Genomic DNA, 18,261 nt, shown 5'->3' on the forward strand with positions numbered 1-18,261 from the left:
TGTATTTGTATTGGTTCTGTTTGATCGCTGTGTTCACTTTGTTGTGTTTGTGGATCTCATGTGCAGTGTAACATATGCAGCTCTCATGAATCAATTTGAAAACACTCACACTTCCTCAGACCAGGTTTCAACCACTGAGGTCCACCATGGTCAATCCTGCAGGAAGAAACACAAAATCAACTTCATACACCTTCACGCAGAGCCCCTCAGTTAGTGACGGAAACACAGCCTGTCTGTCTGTCCGTCTGTCCGTCCGTCCGTCCGTCCGTCCGTCCGTCTGTCTGTCTGTCTGTCTGTCTGTCTGTCTGTCTGTCTGTCTGTCTGTCTGTCTGTCTGTCTGTCTGTCTGTCTGTCTGTCTGTCTGTCTGTCTGTCTGTCTGTCTGTCTGTCTGTCCGTCCGTCTGTCTGTCTGTCTGTCTGTCTGTCTGTCTGTCCTTACCTGAGTGTCTCCAGTCTCCAGAGTGGATCCTCAAGTCCAGCAGACAGCAGCTTCTCTCCTGAGTCTCCTGGATGATTGTAGCTCAGGTCCAGCTCTCTCAGATGGGAGGGGTTGAAGCTCAGAGCTGAAGCCAGAGAAACACAGCCTTCCTCTGTGACCAGACAGCCTGACAGACTCAACAAACACACACACACACACACACACACACACACACACACACACACACACACACACACACACACACACACACACACACACACACACACACACACACACACACACACACACACACACACACACACACACACACACAGAGATTAAAAACAAAAAAGTTTCAATATACTGTATATCTCAACTAGACGTGTTTGGAGGAGAAAGAATGCTGAGTTGCATCCGAAGAACACCATACCTACTGTGAAACATGGGGCTGGAAACATCATGCTTTGGGGCTGTGTTTCTGCAAAGGGACCAGGACGACTGATCCTTGTAAAGGAAAGAATGAATGGGGCCATGTATCGTAAGATTTTGAGTGACAACCTCCTTCCATCAGCAAGGGCATTGAAGATGAAACGTGGCTGGGTCTTTCAGCATGACAATGATCCCAAACACACCGCCCGGGCCACGAAGGAGTAGCTTCGTAAGAAGCATTTCAAGGTTCTGGAGTGGCCTAGCCAGTCTCCAGATCTCAACCCAATAGAACATCTTTGGAGGGAGTTGAAAGTCTGTGTTGACCAGCGACAGCCCCAAAACATCACTGCTCTAGAGGAGATCTGCATGGAGGAATGGGCCAAAATACCAGCAACAGTGTGAAAACCTTGTGAAGACTTACAGAAAACGTTTGACCTCTGTCATTGCCAACAAAGGGTACATAACAAAGTATTGAGATTAACTTTTGTTATCGACCAAATACTTATTTTCCACCATAATTTGCAAATAAATTCTTTAAAAATCAGACAATGTGATTTTGTGGATTTTTTTTCTCATTTTGTCTCATGGTGGAGGTATATAGGATGAAAATGACAGGCCTCTCTCATCTTTTTAAGTGGGAGAACTTGCACAATTGGTGGATGACTAAATACTTTCCCCCCCCACTGTATATTAGCCTATATTATATATCGTGTGTCTTTTGCAAAATACCTATCATACATAACATAGGCTATCAAATACCAGAATATTCTATTGCTGTTAAGCCTACTATGAATATTAAAATACGCTGAATCATGTGTCCGGTATCCAGTGGTCAAGTTGTAAAAAAAAGCCAGGGGGGATGGTGGATCTGCATGCCCCCCCCCCGGAGATTAAAAACAAAAACTAACCTGCAATTCAGGGTAGTTGAGTAGACTGGATATATGTTTGGTGCTGACTGCCTTAAGGGCCCTTAATTTGATCTGATGACAGCGCATTTGGTGGGAGACCAACGTTGTACCCTTTTGATTAGTGTTTAAGCACAAAGATAATTATTATATTCTATTACTGTAAAACAACTTGCATGCTATGGATATATTACGTGTCAGATACTCCTGTCATTGATCTTGACCAAGGCACCTCAGAATTAGAGTTGGTCCCATGGCTACCACTGCTCCTACATAGTTAGGGTAAATGCAGAGGACACATTTTCCCACTGGGTGCAAGTGCAACTTCAACTTCAACTTCACACTCACAATACCTATAAATCTACTGGGAATTCATCCATTAAATGTTGAAACAAAACCTCACAAAACATTGAACATGAATCCTCTCTAGTCAAGTCAATTTTAATTCAAGTGCAAGAACATGGATTAAACAAATGTACTATTTACAAAATCTGAAAATAATACATATAATATGATATACAAATACAAATAAACAGTTTTATTCAATGGCTACCAACCCAATTCTCCCCTATACTGTAGTATCTCATAGGATCTTCCAAAGAGTTTCATAATCATGTTTTTTAATGACAACTTTCCGGGCTCTTGCTCTCAGATCATTAGCCAAGCTATGACTTTGAAGCCAAGACTTGACATAAACTTCTGGTTTGAACATTTGTAGTGGAGGGCCAACACACTTGATGAAAAGCAAGGCTGACATACTTTTTACCTCTAGCGTGCTTCTAGTTGTGGTTAAAATGTTCATCTGACTGAACCCACGCTCACACTCAGCTGTGGAGATGACCAGTGTGTTCACTGCTTGAAGGAGGGGTTTTAGCTCTTTTGGTGCTTGTGGTGTCATTTCATCAACAGTTTTGAGTTTTACCATATCAACATATTCCCTCATTCCTCTCTGAATTTGTCTGCCATCATCAAGCTTGAAAAAGGAGCAGAGTTCCTGTATTTCCTTTTCGGCATAACGAACACCACACACATCTGGCCAGTTTGATGGCTGCAGCACTTTGACATTGTCAAGAAAGCTCTGGTACTCTTCTTTGCTTCTCTGTTTTCCAGGCAGTGATCCCATTCTTGTCTCAATTTTAGCAGCCAAAGCATGAAAAAAATGTTGGTGGTTTATTTCTCTGCTGTGTCTTAAATTATTTGTTAGTGGCACCCCTTTGAATAGCTTCAAACCGATTGCAGTCTAAGCCACTTCTGCCGCTGGTCCAGGCTGCTCTGCCATGGACTTCAACACACGGACCTGCCGACTGAGTATTGCTACAGCCTTGGGGAGCGTCATGTTTCTGTCTTGAAGAGAGAGAGAGAATTCAGACAACTCTTCTAAAGCATCATACATGATTCCAAGATTGTGCACAAAGGTGACATTAGAAAGGCGATCTATTAAACCACTGAACATGCATTTCTCTGTTGAACTTCTTTTAGGATCAACTGAGGCATTGGAAAAGTGCTTGTGGATTGCAGGGTACTGCTGCCATACAGCTTTAATGGTCCTGTAACTGGATGCCACCCATCTAGTGCTGAGAATTCTCCCTATGTTCAGACACTGTAAAGCAAGTTCCTCACAACATTCAGTGAGCTCACGGCGGTTTTTGGCCGATGCATGATAGAGACTGTACACTTTGTCAAAGAAAAACTGGAAGTCATTCATCCCTACAGTTTCTTCAACAGCATCTCCAACACTCAGCTCAAGACGGTGGTTCATGCAGTGCCACACCATTACGTTTGGAAACTTTTCTACGATTTTGGTTGCAACACCTGCTTTACTTCCAAGCATTACAGAAGCTCCATCTGATGCAAAGCAAACAAAGCGTTCACTCAGAATAGCTTCAGAGAAGCCATGATGTGACAGATTTTTCATTAGAGCTTGATAGATTTCACCTGCATTGGTAGCAGAAAGCTCAACTAGATCCAAGAAGAATGTTAGGGGCTCTTCACTCATCCCTAAGCTCGCTCTAATATAAATGATCAATACTGATTTTTTACTGTCAGTTGTAGCTTCATCTATCATAACAGAAAGTTTTGTTCCACTTTGAAGGACCTTTCCAACTACTCTCTTTCGCATTTCATTTGCTATGTGTTGGCTGATTGTTGCACAGGAATAGTCTGAATGTAAAGTTCTTCCCATGTCTAGTCCATTCAAGACTTGCAGATCAATATCGGACGGTAGATCTGTGAAAGGCCTTCCAGATTTCACAATCTTGTAAACTGTACGAAATACCCTATCAGTAGTTAAGAAGTGATCCCTTTGCATTTCAGAAGTCAATGTTTCCAATGTCTTTTCTTTTGCTTTTTCCATGGTTTTCTCAGCTGCTTGGTGATAGTCTGACATTTTATGCTTGTGTATTTTCTTACGAAGAGACTGCAGCTGTGCTGCTCGGTTTGTACCATAGGCTGTAACCTTAACGTTGGACCACTCCTCAGCAATATGCAACTGGCTGCTCCCACCTGTACTTGGCCCAACCACTTTCATTTTCTGGCAGGTTAGGCAGCCAAGTTTTTTGCTTTGACATATTAGCCATGGATAATACTTGTTTTTCTCCCTGAACTTGGTAGATGTCCAGCATTCAGGGATATCTTGCTCATTATCTCCCTGGTTATTTTGGTCAGAATCATCGACACTATCTCGCCCTGCTTCTGCCTCCTCCTCTCTTCTTTTTTCTACCACAAAAACATAAAATCTATGTTAAAACCCCACTTGGTAAGATACATTTCCCCTCTTCGAAAAAGAAAAGTGTCTATTTAGAATTATCAAACCTGTTCCTTCTGCAGCTCTAGGCTCCTCTGCTTCTGCCTCCTCCTCTCTTCTTTTTCTACCACAAAAACATAAAATCTGTTAAAACCCCCCTTGGTAGGATTAGCTACATTTCCCCCTCTTCGAAAAAGAAAAGTGTCTATTTAGAAATATCAAACCTGTTCCTTCTCCAGCTCTAGTCTCCTCTGCTCTCCTTCCTGCTTCCTCGCCATGATTATCCTCTATATGAAGAAAACAACGGCATTATGGTTTTGTTAGAATGAGCAGACAGTGAAGTAGGCCTACTGTCAAGTTGTGTTTTTTTTTCATATAAAATAAGAGCGATGACATTCAACCACCAGAAGCCGCTATCACACGATTCGGAGGCATGCATCACATTTAAAGCTTTTTAAGTAATACATTTTGGTCGCTCAGAGTGACTAAAGGTGCAATTTTCACACTTAATTTATATTATATGATCTCACTAAAATGAATGGAAAGCTTATCAAACAAAGTGCTTAAATCACTAGTGGATACATGATCATCGAATTGATACACAAAATCAGCCTAAAGATCCTCCAGGAACCTTAATTCAAATGGGTTCTTTCGGAACCAGTTTTCATACTGAAGAATCCCAAACTTGGACTATCTACCATCCTTAACTGAACTTCACCGGCTGTTTCAGGAACCGTCAACGACACCTGTTCTTCTCTGTGTTCTTCTGCCCCTGTCGTCTCTGCTTGTACACTAGCTTGCTCTGCCTCATCCTAAATTACATTTAATTTTTTTCCCCGACTGAACATGTCTAGGCTAGTTAAGTGTGTTGCTTATGCGGTCGCCGAAGCAGTAAAGAGCTGTGGGAAACCCTGCGAGATATTCCATGTGAAAAAGAAATCAAATCTGACATTAACTTTGTGAATATAAGAAAGGTCTAACCTGACGTTGGTTACTATAGCAGCTAGTACTAGCTGCCTGGCGTTAGGCTAGTTAACAAGAAAAAAAACGTAAGCTCCCAAACTATAACTCTGTTGTTATCGCCTCTGTCCAGAGATTACACATTTGGTGACATATCAAAAGTATTCTTGACTTACCTTCAGTGGTACTTTTTGTCCTCTTAAAGCCGAAGTAGTCCCTCAGGTCAAGCTGTCCTTGTCGCTTACTGGCCATGATGCTTGCACAGGCTGCGCTGCTATCGTTGACGCTGACTGACTTGACATCAATTTCGTGATCGTGATATGTGCACGAGCCCCTCGTCCACAGTATTTTAGCGGCTAAAATAATGTGGACGAGGGGCACGTGACGTGCACATATAAAATGTAGAATGTTGAAAATTAAACATTGGCAATATTTCCACATTAATTGATCAAATAACAGGGGATGGGAAGGGGGGATGGCCGTTTCATAAGGGGGATGGTTTTGACCATTTTAATACCTAAGGGGGATGCCATCCCCCCCCATCCCCCCTCAACTCGACTACTGCCGGTATCATGCCTACATATATGACGTTTGCAGAAACCCCCCCCCGTGAAAATCAGTTTTGTATTCAGCGAGTTATGATTGATTAAATGCGCTGACACTTCATTGCGCCTGCCAGACAGATTACACTGAGTGGAGCGTGGATCGGTCCAAGATGGCGGCCCGACGGCTCGTCAGCACCAATAGGCAGTAGCGGTCGATGCGGCGTCTACTCTTTATATGTTGTTAGAAATTAAAATCAATGTTTTGATGGTATAATGTAGCTTAAACATACCGTCAGTTTAAACGCTCTTTTATACTGAAAAAACAGAAATTCTTGTGCACAAGCAGTTAAGCTTTTATTCTGAAAATCCTTCATCTACGGTTAGCATGTAGCATGTGGCTAATATACGATTTCCTAAAGAGGTGAATTGAGAAGCGAAATGACTTGGTGTGGTGAAAACCGAAACCTACTGATTTAACACTACAACGATAGATGTCGAGATACTACCATGTTGAATATTAAATGAAAGTACAGTTTATTTGAATACATTATTGTTTACAGACGAGAGTAGCATGTGACAACATCCGGAATGACCGGAAACCAAACGAGCCGAGAAGTATTGTTTAGAGTATTGATTACAGCGTTTAGAATGTGTTAAATGAAAAGTGATGAAAGAGAATATGAGGAGAAACGGCGTGTTAAGCATATATTGAATGTGAAAAGAACCTATCCTCTGTTTAAATGCAATAACGGACATTGGAGACGAGGTGAGCCGGCTGGCGGGGAGGAGCCAGCAGAGGATATATATAGCAGCGCCGGAGGAGAGATCCGCTGTCTTCTTCTTGCTCAGGAGAACCAGATCACAGCTGTTTTCTGCCGGAACAATATTCTGTCTGTAACACTACCGCGCCTTTTTTAATTAAAGTATCCCATTTGAATCTTTTCAGAGACTCCATTTAGTCTCATTTTAAAGCTTCTCTCCTGGACGCGAGAATAAAGAACATATTTAACACCCTGCACCGGCACCTTCCAGAAAGCTCTCGGAAGTTAGGACTGATTTGGCAGAGCTGGAACAAAACGAATAACAAATCAAGACATATTAAGATAGAAACAGCTCAAAAGACGAATTGTCTTTAGGTTTTGTAGATTGAATACTAAAACGGAATCACCATTCTTGTTTTAGATCTGAGACCTAGCTATTCAAAAAGAGTACAATATTTTTGTTTTATTTTCTATATATTTGATTTTTGCTCTCATTATTTTAAAAACTCTGTAACTGATATAACCATGGGTAAAATTGATGAAGTGCTGTTCAAGAAGTCAGAACAATTAAGGGGCACCAAAGGGATAAGAATCGTAATATCATTGTTAGCTCTGTTCATCACAATTGGCACTTTCCTGGTTGGGAAGGGGATACAGCATCATGAAGAACCCGAATCCATTCGTCCACTCGTAGAAAATGCCAATATCACTAACGAAACTTCAGCTGTGTTTGAGAGACTTTCATTTATCCCCAGAGCCAAAAGATCAGCGGAGAAACAGAAGGAAGGGTTAGAAATACTCATCCCCAGAGGTGAAGCGGTTACGGTCAGTCTTGATGTGTGTGATGTGGTTGTATGTGGAGAACTGCGAGAAAAAACAGGCCATGACGTTTATGGGTGCATTCATGCTTGGGGACGGACAGATGATAATACATGGTGTCCCGTTTCAGAGAAGGTATATTGGAGTGCAAGGGCAGAAGGAAATAACAATCCCCCTGGTTTGGCGTTTAGGTCTCAGCTATCTTTTTCCAAAGGTCGCCATAGTGGAGATATGAGCAAACACAATCCAATAATAATTGCTTTTAAAAGCACACTCACTCCCCATTTCAAGAAAAAGGGAGACGTCACTGCATTCCATTTACTGATGGGGATAGAAGTTCCTGGAAAAGACCCAATGGGATCAATTTTAGTGAAAATAATCGATCCACCAGCTGATGTAATCCCTGATTTCGTCCCAAAATATACTGAATCCCTTTTCAAACCAGAACCAGAAATTCCCCTTTTTAAAGCTGTGAACAATCCACTGGTCACCTATCTGACTACGACTTCTATACAGAAAGTCATAGCAGTAGAAATAGGATATGAGGACACAAATTCCTGGTTAGACTGGGTTGTTTACTCCGTAAAGCAGAGCAAGATGGCGGACTGTCTGGCCTGTGCGGCTGCCCGACCAAGTTTGGGAACAGTGCCATTTCCATTTAATGCCAACAATAACCCAAGAGGACAACTCTGTATGTACAAACTCTATGAACAAGGATCCCCAGCAGATTGTCTAGACATTGCACAAAAGTATCCAGTGGTAAAAATGAATGACATTCCACCTGACTTCACGCCGTACGAGGGACTTTATGATTGCATCACAAGGGAATACCTAAAAGGTATAGAAGTAGGAACTCTGAAGTGGTGCAATTCTACAGTGATTTTAATGAAACAGGATTTTCTCCCAGGTATAGCTATGCCCATCAGGCAGTATCCCAGAACAGATGTGTGGTGGTATTGTGGCACTAAAACCTTGTACTCAGTTTTACCACAGGATTGGACGGGGACCTGTGCTCTGGTACAGCTAGTGATGCCTTTTTATGCAGTACCAATGACGGCCGAGGAGCTGATAAACATGGCAGTCCAACCCAAGGCGACTAGAGCCAAAAGGTCAGTCTTTAGAGGGAGTTTTGATTCCACTGTGTACATGGACAGCATAGGGGTGCCCAGGGGAGTCCCAGATGAGTTTAAAGCTAGAAACCAGATCCTAGCAGGGTTCGAATCCATTTTTCTTTGGCCCACCGTAAATAAGAACGTGGACTGGATTAACTATATCTACTACAATCAGCAGAGGTTCATAAATCACTCCAGGGACGCGATGAAGGGACTAAGTGAGCAACTGGATAAGACCAGCCAGATGTCTTTGCAGAACAGAGTGGCCCTAGATATGTTACTGGCAGAAAAAGGGGGTGTATGCAAAATGTTTGGAACATTATGCTGTACTTTCATCCCAAACAATACCTCACCTGATGGATCAGTAACCAAGGCTCTGAAGGGACTCACGACTTTGAGCATGGAGTTAGCAGACAACAGTGGGATAGACAAGAACCCCCTTGGGGGTTTCTTAGATGGTTGGCTGGGGAAGTACAAGGATTTCTTACTGAACGGACTGATCTCTGTGTCAAGTGTGATCGTGATATTGGCACTGTGTAGTTGTTGTTTCTCAACCTGCATCCGCGCTTGCGCAAACCGACTGATTAATGGGGCCCTCAACCAGGAATATGCTAGGGGTCAATATCACATGGGGGGACAGTTTCCAATGCTAGCAGAACAGGACGATCCACCCCCGTATACAGATGTTGATGAAAATGATGAGTTAGTATGAATAATGTTAAAGGATATGGATGTTCAGAGATGAGATTGTTCAATGAATGTCCAGTCGAGGTGATTCTTTACATGATGAAATCATGTGAACCAGTGAGCAAAATAAAATGCCAAGCTAGGCTATTTTTATTTTTTTATTTTCAATTTACTTTTCACTATTCCAAGATGGTGAATTTTTATTTTTCCAATTAATTTTACACTATTCTAAGATAGTCCATTTTATTTGACTTTATTATTTTCTACCATTCTAATATGGTGGATCTCATGTTGTAAAAATCATTGCTATTTTAAAATGGTTTATTTCTTTTCACTTTGTAAAAAACAAGTGCCTTAACACTGAGCGTGGTATGAGAACGGTTTCTGTGAAAGGAGGGAGGAAGAAATGTTCTGATACCAAGCCATTGCTGCTATTTTGAAGAATGATATTGAATGTAAACACTAGAAGTTATGCACAAGGGAAAACTTTTATGTTTGAACACAGACAAGAATTTATTTTGTATTTTTGTAAAGCCGGCTGTGAAACCATTCCATTTGATTGTATGTTTGTTAATATGAGATATGTAATATGCAAAGTTTAGATGAAGAACTCATTGATTTCAGTATTATACACACCTTTTAGGTGTGTAAGGAGGGACTGTTAGAAATTAAAATCAATGTTTTGATGGTATAATGTAGCTTAAACATACCGTCAGTTTAAACGCTCTTTTATACTGAAAAACCAGAAATTCTTGTGCACAAGCAGTTAAGCTTTTATTCTGAAAATCCTTCATCTACGGTTAGCATGTAGCATGTGGCTAATATACGATTTCCTAAAGAGGTGAATTGAGAAGCGAAATGATTTGGTGTGGTGAAAACCGAAACCTACTGATTTAACACTACAACGATAGATGTCGAGATACTACCATGTTGAATATTAAATGAAAGTACAGTTTATTTGAATACATTATTGTTTACAGACGAGAGTAGCATGTGACAACATCCGGAATGACTGGAAACCAAACGAGCCGAGAAGTATTGTTTAGAGTATTGATTACAGCGTTTAGAATGTGTTAAATGAAAAGTGATGAAAGAGAATATGAGGAGAAACGGCGTGTTAAGCATATATTGAATGTGAAAAGAACCTATCCTCTGTTTAAATGCAATAACGGACATTGGAGACGAGGTGAGCCGGCTGGCGGGGAGGAGCCAGCAGAGGATATATATAGAGAGGCGAAGTCCCGCCCATCTACTTCCGACCCATGGGACCCCGGAAGCGGAAAATTATACATTGACGTCAATGGAGAGAGAAAAGTCATCTTTCGATCCCGTTTGAATTGTGCCACGAATGACACATATGATGTTTGTCAAATTAAAAGAACATTTTGCAAGTCAAAAAAATAAAAATGTGTCGTAAAACTGTGAAGTTACAATTTTTTTTGTGTGAAACCGCTCAGTGAACTACAGGTCTCTGGTCTCGCACAATACGCGTCACCATCACAAAGATGGCTGTCACGTTAGTAAATTTCACCTGTTTCTTTCAGAATGAGGCGAAAAAGTATAAAACGAGGTGAAAATCACTACAAGTCTGGGCATGTTGAGAGCTGTACATACACGAAAGGGAGCGGTTCTGTAAGAGCCAGCATGCGGGACCGGCTTTACAAGGTTTCAGTGAGTAATATGAGTGCAATGTTTAAGGTTAATGTCACCTAGCTAACAAGGTACACTAACGTGTTTTGTTTTAGAAACTAGTTTTCTCCTTAAGAACTTTGTGGTGTCTGTGTATGCTGTGGATAACATTAGTGTTCACAAGAACAAGATACACTCCCGTGTTTTGTTTTAGTTGCTCTTCAGATTGAAGCGGCCAGTTCTATATCGACTATGTGTGATCTCCTTTTTACATCTCGTTGTGTCATTTGAGTTTATTTGCTGTGTGTAGATTCAAGGATTTTGGTTATCTTGTCCAGGGATGCAAACTTGTCACCTTTCGGCGAAATTCTCCGTTTTGAATCCAAAATAGGTCGTTTTTGTGATTCCTGTAGATCTGCAATAAAAATATTTTTTGGGTATGGGAGGGGGTCTGGGACCCGGATTAATGTGCGGCAGCGAGCTTTTTTTATATATATTATAATGAAGCGCGAGCTGTGTGCTCGAGTCTTCCTGCCTGTCGGCTCTGCTCATGATGTATAATAAGCCTCTGCTGCTCGGCGATGATGGTCTAGCTTCAGCAGCTACATTACCTACGGTGCGTTCGTTAATATTAACTGTGCGTCCGGAGTCCCTGTGGCACAGACTGGACCGCTGGTGAACAGCTGTTAGAACGGGCCGTTCAGGTGTTCACAATAGAGCTCCCTGTCGGAGCGGCAGAGCGTGATGTGCACTGAAAAGTTTTTTTTTCCCGTCGCAATATTATCGTTGAGCTAGCTAACTAGCATACATTGTCACTATCTGCTAACGTTAGCTTTAGCCTTCGTTTTCTAATCGTTTTTTTCATAGGCTATAAACAGAGGTGGTATAAGTATATATCTTGTAATTGATTAAAATTAGAAGTACTCAGTTCTTGTACTTGAGTAAAAGTGGAAGTACCAGAGTGTAGGAATACTCTGTTACAGTAAAAGTCCTGCATTCCAAATGTTCCTCAAGTAAAAGTAGAAAAGTATTATTATCAAAATATAGTGAAAGTAGCGACAGTAAAAGTAGTCATTTTGCAGATTGGTCCATTTCAGAATAATATGATACGTTTTATAATGATTGATCATGAAAGTGTTCTCAAAGCTGGTAAAGGTGCAGCTAGTCTGAATGACTTTGTATACTGCAGGCAGGGTAGCTTTTGGATTTACTCCAGGTGGAACTAAAGTCTGATTTAACACTTGATTATATTTCACATCATTCATCCACATCTGTAAAGTAACTAAAGGTATTACATACATGTAGTGGAGTAAAAGTACACCATTTACCTCTGAACTGTAGTGGAGTAGAAGTACAAAGTAGCAAAACATTGAAATACTTAAGTAAAGTACAAGTATCTCAAAATTGTGCCCAAGTATAGTACTTGTTGAGTTTATGAACTTAGTTACTTTACACCAGTGGCTATAAAGATAGAAAGACTAAGCCTTGCACAGAGGCCTGAAAATACATTTTCAAAATGCTCAACAGTGCTGCCAAAATTATAAACTGACTGCTACACAATTAAAATAAATGCTTTTTATATATTTCTATTAGATGTGACTCTATGGCGTTTCTGTTAATATTAACACTGCTGCTTTAGTTGTTCTGACTGCTAAAATCCTCTGTTATTCCTCATTTTAAAGCCGATATTCTGTGGGGTCAGGGGGCTCGGATCCTTGTCACCTTTTTCATACCTGATGAGTTTGCATCCCTGTTGTCAATTTGTTTGGTTATCTAGGCACAGCTGTGTGTGACTCCCTCTGGTACACTGGTATGTGTTTTCCTAATGTAGAGAGCATTGATTAATTAATAAACTACACACTGACTCTAGATCCTGACCAAATCCTTATTTTTTGATCAAATGTTTTTCAAAAAAATGTATTGTATATTATATAACAGCTGCAAATCACAGACCGGAGTCTCTGCTACTGTGGACCACGAAGGAGGGGATCATCATCCCCATCCCCAAAGACCCTGCATGGCATGGAAATCTCCTCCTCCTGGAACAATTCTACACCCAGCATATGCTCCCTGTGTTGGCCAATAGAGAGGAGGACATTTAAATAAACATACTTTTAACACCCTCGGACTCTGCGTTGTGTTTCGTATGTGTGATGGGGTGTTATGCAGAGGGGAGGAAAACAGGACACAGCAGATTGGGATTGTGGTGGAGATGCTGAGCAGTTATTTAATTGTTGCGTGTAATTATTATTATACTGTGTGCTTCTTAGTTATTCCATCTTTTGCTGTAACATGGATCTGTATGTAACTCTATATTTAATTGTTATCTACCACACTTCCTTCTACATCATACACCATCATTATACATGGTGTATATAGGATATGTATTTATTTGTATACATATCTAAATTGTATAATTTTATTTTTCGTATTTGGGATTTCTCTTTTGTCCACTCAAATACACTTGGCCCTTTCTCTTTTCCATGTGGAAAATGGCCGCTGCATATTCTGCTTTTCTCATCTGCTCCCTGTCTGCTCATCTACGATGAGAAAATTATATAATTAATTACTAATAATCATTTAAACCTGTTATTACCAATATTTCACAAATTCTTCATGTAAATTTAAGAGCACAGCTGTATGTTGAGTATGTCAGCTTTGCTTGGTTCATCTTACTGGGGGGGGGGGGGCTGCTACATGGATGTCGGTGCAGTCCACAATAATTTTGCAGCTGAAGGCAGAATGAATTTATTATTGACTCAGAATGAAGCACAACTTCATGTCATACAATACATTGACTTTATTTGTAATTGTGTAAAAAAAATATGAGCATTGATTAGCAAGCAGGACCTGGCAGGAACAGAGAATGGTGATGGATGGAGCTGGGAAGAGAGAAGAATAAAGAAAACAGATCAACTTTATTATCGGATATTAAAAATTCAATTTCAAAACAAGTTGCCGCTCCTACAGTTTTCTAGTGTGTAAAGATGATTTCACATGACCAATGCAAAATATCACACTCAATACATGTGTGTCTCTGAGGGGTGCATTGTGCCTTTGATGTATATAAATAATATACCATAACCAAATACTATTACGTACAGTAGAAATCAGGTTACCAGAGCAGGTCAGACCAGTGTGCATGTTCCTCAGGGTCTCAGCAGTTACAGGTGAGGTAAAGAAAATAAAAGAGAAAAAGGTCAGTAACAACACTTTAAAGTAACAACACTGAATAATTATCTCTTTTAATAATTTTCTCTCAGTAATCACTCAACTACTGTCTTTCCAACAAACAGATTGACTCACTCTCACTCTCATCACAATGAAACACGTCCAGAAGAATGTCATGCAAAGCTGCCTGCCTTCCTTCCTTCGACTCTCCCTGAACTGCCTGATCTTTTAATGGTCAATGTTAACCATTTGTGCAGATAGCATTAAGTAGAAAAGATCGCTGATACTAATGTGGCGTTAGCCTACCTCCCGCCCCCTTAGCACCTGGTGGAGGGGGCGATAGGCTACTCTTCAAATGTTTCACAAAATACTTACCATCATGACTACTCTTACTGTTTAACATTTTGGTTTACTTCATGTTAAGGCTAATACAAATGACAAGGCTAAGTAATGTAATATAATGCTAACTAACATGCTCGCTACTAGCTAGGTAGCTAACTTGACTATGTTCCATGCAAAACATGTATATTACCTGATATGTTTGGTCCAACGACTCCTGGTCCTTTCATCAGACGGGAAGCGATAGAACGAGCAAGTGGTATGATCTCTTTTGTGATTACAACCTCGTACAAAGCACACAGGCATCTTGTAAAAGTGAATTTATTGGAGCAATCTCTTATATTTATTGGAGGGAATAAATCAGTCTTCTTCTTCCTCTTTGCTTTGCGAGTCACAACCAGTCTTGGAGCATTATCGCCTATGACATCACTTACGCGACCCAGAATGCATTTGGGATTTGTAGTCTTTCTAGTTGCGTATTATTCATAGTCTTTTATTTCAGCATTTTTACGACAAACTGTGACTTTTTTTGCATGGAAATGATTGTTTAAGATTGACAAACATCATATGTGTCATTCGTGGCACAATTCAAACGGGATCAAAAGATAACTTTTCTCTCTCCATTGACTTCAATGTATAATTTTCCGCTTCCGGGGTCCCATGGAGGCTCCCGGAAGGGGAGGGACTTCGCCTCTCTATAGCAGCGCCGGAGGAGAGATCCGCTGTCTTCTTCTTGCTCAGGAGAACCAGATCACAGCTGTTTTCTGCCGGAACAATATTCTGTCTGTAACACTACCGCGCCTTTTTTAATTAAAGTATCCCATTTGAATCTTTTCAGAGACTCCATTTAGTCTCATTTTAAAGCTTCTCTCCTGGACGCGAGAATAAAGAACATATTTAACAATGTCTATGAGTGTCTCTCTCTGTGTGTGTCAGGAGGAGTGTCTCTCTCTCTCTGTGTGTGAGGAGGAGTGTCTCTCTCTCTCTCTGTGTGTCAGGAGGAGTGTCTCTCTCTCTGTGTGTCAGGAGGAGTGTCTCTCTCTCTGTGTGTCAGGAGGAGTGTTGCATGATGGTTAGTCATTGCTCTGGAGGCTCGCTCACATGAGACGTTGAAATCTCGCGGGACAAAGACGCCGGCAGCCTTGAGAGCGAGGCGGCGAAGTTCCTCTCCACGGGCTGCGGAGGCAAAATGCTTGATGGGAAACGACTCGCTGGTTTCTCGAGCTGAGCGCTCATTGGTGTTTTTACCCCGTGCTGCTGATGAAGCTCTCCAATTGGCTCCGCAAAAGTTTGTTGTTGTTTTGTGTCAGTTGGTTTTACCTCGCCACTTCCATTCACATGTTTTATCATTGTTCCACAATGTTTATCATCATGAAATTAATATCTATATATGTTATACTATACTTGCACTGCTTACCGTTTTCATACTTTATATATCTTAGCATATTCATACACACTGTTCATACTGCTCACAGGCTGCTGTGTATATTCATACCCCTCACTGTTTATTCATCATTCAATTAATTATATCTTTTATTCTTTTCAATTTACTGCTTGTTGCACTCCTGGTTAGAAGCTAAACTGCATTTCGTTGTCTCAGTACCTTTAATATGTGCAATAACAATAAAGTTGAATCTAATCTTGAGCAGGAACAAATGTATTTTTCGTTTCGTTTATTCAATAAGTTAACTCCCTTAAAGAAAAAGTGAAGGAGCGCAAATGAGAGAGCTGCAGCGAGAGCAAAAGTCTGATGATTGAGAAAGAAGAAACGAACTGCAAACAAAAACCTATGTTAAAATAAAGAGAAAATACTTATAGTTTACATGATTACACAAATTATTTGTTTGCTACTTATAGTTTTGTTTTTGAAATGTATTATATTTTGCTTGACTCAGTTTTTTTTCTTTTAAACTCATAGTTTTGCTTTATTCTGAGAAAGTGTTGCTTTATCTTTATGATACAAAATGAATCCCATAGTACTGGCAATGTGTGGGGAATACCAATAAAATGAACAATAGGTTTATTGATATATATTTTGTATCGATAGTCATGACATTCTTCTTGGGACAAAATAGACTCTCCATTAGCAAACGTTCACTCTGTGTTAACGTTATTTTGGTGTGTAAAAGTGAGATTACATGATGATTAAATTAATCATTTATTCGTCCCAAAACGGAGACATTTACAGTGGCTATAGAAATGTGTTTGCCATCGATTATTTTATCATACTGTTCTGTACAGATGAGGCTGTCATAGATGTATGTATATGTGTGCTGTTATTATTTTACCGTCCTGTACAGATGAGACTTTGTAATCAAATGTAGCCTATATGTGTGTCTGTGATTTTATACTGAATGTAAAGTAACTGGAAATACCTGTGTGTGTGTGTGTGTGAGAGAGAGAGAGAGAGAGAGAGAGAGAGACTCCTGTCCAATCTCCCAAACTTTATTTTTATGTGTGCATTGTTATTTGTGCTTGAGCAACATTTTACTTGAACTTTATTTCAATTCAATTAGTTGTAATTATTGTCCTACATTTTAATTTGTTTTACAGAGATGTTTCACAACTGCCTGGGCCGAGTGGCCCACAGGCGGCGTTTATCCATCAGCCAGAACATCCATCTGTGCCGGCCCTTAGGTCAAGATCTACTGTGGCTCAAGGGCCTTCACCAGAGCCATCACCACCAAGGACCAGTAGACCAGCATCACTACAGCTGCCTCCACCTCCATCTGCGGCTGACACCAGGTCAAGATACACCTCAGCACAAAGGCTCCACCACAGCCATCACCTTCAACCCAGCCAGCAAGGAGGTCTCGTGGAGGTCTCGTATAGCACTTGTACCCCCCACCTACACAGCAGCCCATGCACCATCACCCCCATCTTCACAGCAGCCAGACCCACTGTCTTGGAAGACAAACAGAGACCTTGACACTGTCTTGACATTTATAATGAATAGTTGGTTGAAAGTTCTGATGTTCAATATTGTAAATAGTGAGATTTTCCAGTTTCTTATATTTATATAAATAGTTGGTTGAAAAAAACATATTTATAATAAATTGTTGTTTGAAAAAAAAAAGTTGAATGCTCAATTTGTATTTGTACACATCACATGAACCTTGGTATGTAATATGAAGTCATTATTCAGTCCTAATCTCAGTCCCTGCTGTGGTGAAAGTAGAGTGATAAACACCTTTTTTTCCCTTTTAGACATGAATAAAACATTTATATACAGTGTAATTCAAATATTTCACTGCTTTTGTGATCTTAAGACTTTGGTAACCAAATGTAAAACACCAAAACAATTCGATCACATGAGTAAATGTGTGTTTTCAAAAGAGTTTTGAAGATTTTCCGAAAATCGGATGTCAAATGTTAAGCTTTTGAGCTACTTATCTCATTGAACAGTGCTCTAAGGTGAGTAATTTGCATATATAGCAATACCAGAGATTGTCCTGAACATTTCTATATTTAACACATGGGGTGCCATGTATACAAGAAATACATTTAAAAGGTGATTTAAGAAAACATCTAAAAATCGAGAAAATACCCTAAGACTCCAGAGGGTTAACCACTGCTTACTGAGACTTCAGAGGAGGGGAATATATGTGCAGTTATGCTGGGTGCCTGCACATGAGGGGGTTCAAGGGAATGAGCATGCTGATAAGTTAGCAAAAGAGGCGTTACAAAAGGAAATAGCAATACCAGTTTAACTTGGGAAAGGAGAAGGAAAAGCAATAATTAAG

The 18,261-nt window shown here is 40.4% G+C and overlaps 1 long non-coding RNA gene across 1 annotated transcript; it reads right to left on the reverse strand.

Annotated features, from left to right (window-relative positions):
* Nucleotides 1-4,719: 4,719 nt before the first annotated feature.
* Nucleotides 4,720-6,008, reverse strand: LOC307033686. The gene is made up of 2 exons (XR_013806609.1): nt 5,632-6,008; nt 4,720-4,782 (listed from the first exon to the last, which is right to left on the reverse strand). It is a non-coding gene; the product is annotated as an uncharacterized lncRNA (long non-coding RNA).
* Between the last annotated feature and the right edge of the window lie 12,253 nt (nt 6,009-18,261).

Source organism: Notothenia rossii, assembly GCF_949606895.1.
Source record: "Notothenia rossii genome assembly, chromosome: 3".
In the NCBI taxonomy this organism is placed as follows: Eukaryota; Metazoa; Chordata; class Actinopteri; order Perciformes; family Nototheniidae; genus Notothenia; species Notothenia rossii.